This window comes from Haliotis asinina, chromosome 2, assembly GCF_037392515.1.
Source record: "Haliotis asinina isolate JCU_RB_2024 chromosome 2, JCU_Hal_asi_v2, whole genome shotgun sequence".
NCBI classification, from domain to species: Eukaryota; Metazoa; Mollusca; class Gastropoda; order Lepetellida; family Haliotidae; genus Haliotis; species Haliotis asinina.
Genome location: NC_090281.1, coordinates 44309716 through 44313994, shown reverse-complemented (window position 1 = coordinate 44313994; position 4279 = coordinate 44309716).

Below are 4279 nucleotides of genomic sequence, written 5' to 3'. Positions count from 1 at the left end.
GACCGTAGTACATTCAAACTATGAGATACTGTCATACCGTCCTTTCCTTTGGGGAAAATAGGAGCACATTTCCACAAACAAACGGACAAGTAAACAAACACACACACACACACACATACACATTCACACACACACACACACATAAGACAAGTAATATGGAATTAGAAACGTATCTTGGAAGGCTGCACAGACAGCCTGTTTGGGAGCAGATGCACCATTTAACCATCTACAGGGCTGGAGACTCTGTCGGCCTGGCGGAGACTTTGTGTCAACTGCTTGTGTGTTTCATCTGATAAGAAAGAATGAATGCAGGTTTAAGCCACTTTTAGCAATATCACCAGAAATGGGCTTCACACAGCCTCATAAAACTGAGTGAAAATAGTTTTACACTGCTTTTTGCAACGTTCTAACAATATTACACAAGGACCTTACACACTGTACACGTGTGGGAAGTCAAACCCGGGACTTCGGCATAACGAACGAACGTTTTAACGTTCCCAACCGCCTCTAATGCATTTCTAAATACGAATAATATTGGTGAATGTGCAATCTCATTTTAATTAGACAATTAATTATACATGAAAACTCCTGTCACAGTTGTGAACATACAGATGGACAATGTTCAATAAAAATGTGATGTTTTAATAGATATAAAGACCATGTAACCATACGTATAACATTCAATTTAGCATTTAATGTTGCGACACATGAGTGAGTGAATTTAGTTAGCACTCAGCAATATTCCATGAGTCACCACCAGACAATCCAGTGATTAACAACATATGCATCTATCTCCACAACTGAGATACGATGATCTACTAACACAGCGAGCTTGACCTCCTGGTCCCATTAGTCAACCCCTACGACAAGCATGGGATGCTGCAGATCAATTCTAACCCGGATCTTCAAGGGCCCGATCGTAGAAGGAGCCGAATCGCCATCGTTTTGGTCTTATTTAATGGGGTACTTTTCAGTGGTACTTATCCCGGTGTAAAGACAGATAACTTACGAACTCTCGATGTCTCTCATTGTCAATAAAAAGCGACTGCCACACGATATTTTAAGAGCGCATCAGTTTCCTGCCTGAAACAAATCAAAACAAATAAACTTTCAAGCGTTCCACAAAATCAGGCTCACACACCAACACAGTTCCAGGAATGCAGTAATTCAATCAAACGTTTTGAAGAAAAAATGTTGAATATCGTCGACTGTGCCTGTACTGAGAATGGATAGATTCCGACTCTTAAATTCACATAAAATAAAACACGTTGCATTATGAAACCTCCGTTTTGGAGAGCCAGCAATGTCAGCGGCCAGGGCGCCTCATAGTGGAATTCATAGTATCTGAGCTGAGGGAAACATATGTGTTTAGTGGAAGAAATACCGGAGGATGATGTTTATGCGAATCCAGAAGTACCACAGGTTTTCACTGTTCTCCCACATTCAGAGGATTAGATACTGACATGACCAATGGATTTACATCTTCATCAGTGTATCGTTCATTAAAAAACGACATTGTTGCGTTTCGTGATGAGCGGGGTATTGCATGGGGATCGGATATGGTATAACTGACATGCACCACGGAACGCTGTCGGATGAGGGACAGAATGTAGCATATGTTTTATTTGAACGAGTGAGTGGGATTAGTTTTACACCACTTTTAGCAATAATCCAGCAATACCACGGTGGGGAACACCAGAACGGGGCTTGACACATTGTACCCAGCTGGGGAATCGAACCCGGGTTTTCGGCGAAAGCTTTAACCAATAGGCTATCCTATCGCCCCTGCTTCATTTGTGATCACAAAATATAGGTCTGACAACTGATAATTCAGATCATCTACCTTTTTTATGAAGTGTAACACGTGTGGATTAGATCGCTGACTTCGAATAATGGTGACTACGTTTAGTATCTCGAATGAGACTTTAGTCAAGTATCTGTAATGTACCCAGAAAGTGTGGTCCCAAATATAAGTGCAGGAAAATGAACATAGTTTTACAATTTGTTTACCACGATGTGTAGTTGGAACCAATGAATACTAGTGCGCCAAGATGCTGTCCATGCAGATGTATAGGCAGACGTCCACGGAGATGTACAGAAGGACGTCCATGCAGATGTCCTGGAGGACGTGCATGTAGATGCACAATAAGATGTCCATGTAGATTTAAAGGAAGACGTCCATTTAGATGCACAGGAAGATGTGCATGTAAATGCACAGGAAAACGTGAATGTAGATGTATAGGGCGACGTTTATGTAGATGTACAGGAAGACGTTAAAGTACATGTAGAGGAAGACGTGCATGTAGATTTACAAGAAGACGTACAGGCAGATGCACATGAAGACGTCCATGTAGATGTACAGGAAGACGTTAAAGTACATGTAGAGGAAGACGTGCATGTAGATTTACAAGAAGACGTACAGACAGATGCACATGAAGACGTCCATGTAGATACAGAGGACGACGTATATGTAGATGTACAAGAAGACGTGGATATAGATGTACAGGAAAACGTCTGTGAAGATGTGCGGGAAGACGTCCACTCTGCTTTACAGGAAGACGTTCATCTAGATGTACAGGAAGACGTCCATGTAGATGGGCAGGTAGACGCCTATGTAAATGTACAGAAATGCATTTAAGAAGGTGTACATGTAGATCTACAGGAAGACGCGTATGTAGATGCACCGAATGCCGTGAATGTAGATGGACATCAGGCCTGCAAGATGTGAAAGTAGATGAAGAGGAAAACGTGCGTATAAATGTACAGGAAGACGTCCCTGTAGATGTGCAAGGAGACGTCTATGTCGATATGCAGGAAGACGTGCATTGATATGTACAGGAAAAGATACATGTGATGTACAGGAAGACGTGCATGTAGATTTACAGGGAGACGTGCATGTAGATGCACTCGAGGACAGCCATCTTACAGGAAGAGATGAACAGGAGGACGTGTAGGCAGATGTAGAGGAAACCGTGCACGTAGGTGTACAGGAGGACGTTTATAAAGATGTGCAAGAAGACGTGAATGTAGAGGAAGACGTCCATGTTGAAGTAAATGACGACGTCTATGTGGATGTACAAGAACACGTGCACATAAAGGTACAGGAAAACGTCCTGAGATGAACAAGAAGACGTGCAAGTAGATGTACGGGAAAACGTGCACATAGATGTACGGGAAGACTTCCATGTATATGTTTAGAACGACGTCCGTGTGAATGTACAAGTACACGTGCATATAAATGTAGAGGAAAACATCTATGTAGATGTACTGTAGACGTCCACGTAGATTTACAGGAAGACGTGTATGAACATGTACAAGAAGAGGCTTATGTTGATGTACAGAATGACGTAAGCGTATATGTACAGAAGGACGGGAACGTAGATCTACAGAAGGACGGTCTATGTAGATGTACATTAAGACGTGCATGTAGATTTACAAGAAAACGTCTACTTACATATACAGGAAAACATCCATTTAGATGAACAGGAAGACGTTTATGTAGATGTACAAGAGGACGTGCATGTAGATGTAGAGGAAGACGTGAATGTAGATGATCAGGAAGACGTGGATATAGATGTACAGGAATACGTCTATGTAGATGCTCAGGAAAACGTGTATGTAGATGTTCAGGAAGACGTGTATGTAGATGTAAAGGAAGACGTGCATGTAGATGTACATGAAGACGTGCATGTAGATGCTCAGAAAGACGTGGATATAGATGTACAGGAATACGTGGATATGGATGTACATGTAGATGTTCGATTCTACATCCATGTAGATGTACAAGAAGACGTCCACGTAGATGTACAGGAAAGTGTCCCTGGAAGTGTACATGAAGGCGTATTGTATTTAGGTGAACTGAGGTGAAGGATCCTGGTCGTGATTATGTTTAGCCTCAGTGGAATAATCCTTGAAGAAACTTTTGCGACATTCAATACAGCTTGAGGAATGTACTAGCAGTTCATTTCCTATTACTAGATAGATTTGGGGAACTTCTCTGGAGTAACTGGGTCTGGTGGTTTCAGTGATCCGGACCAGGTGAGCTTTCTGAAGAAAGGTGCATCCCTGATGCGATAATATTTGATGCTAGCTGAATACATCTTTAACGTACCGGTCACAGATTTAGAATTCTGTTCGTTATAACGAGCTACATCGTTTGAGAATACTATCACATAACACGTTTATGTATTATTATCGTGACTAACGAATTCAGTAGTTTTGCACACTGTTTCAGTAATTCACTTGCCAAAGTGTAGCAGTTCTCATCAAAGGCAAATCC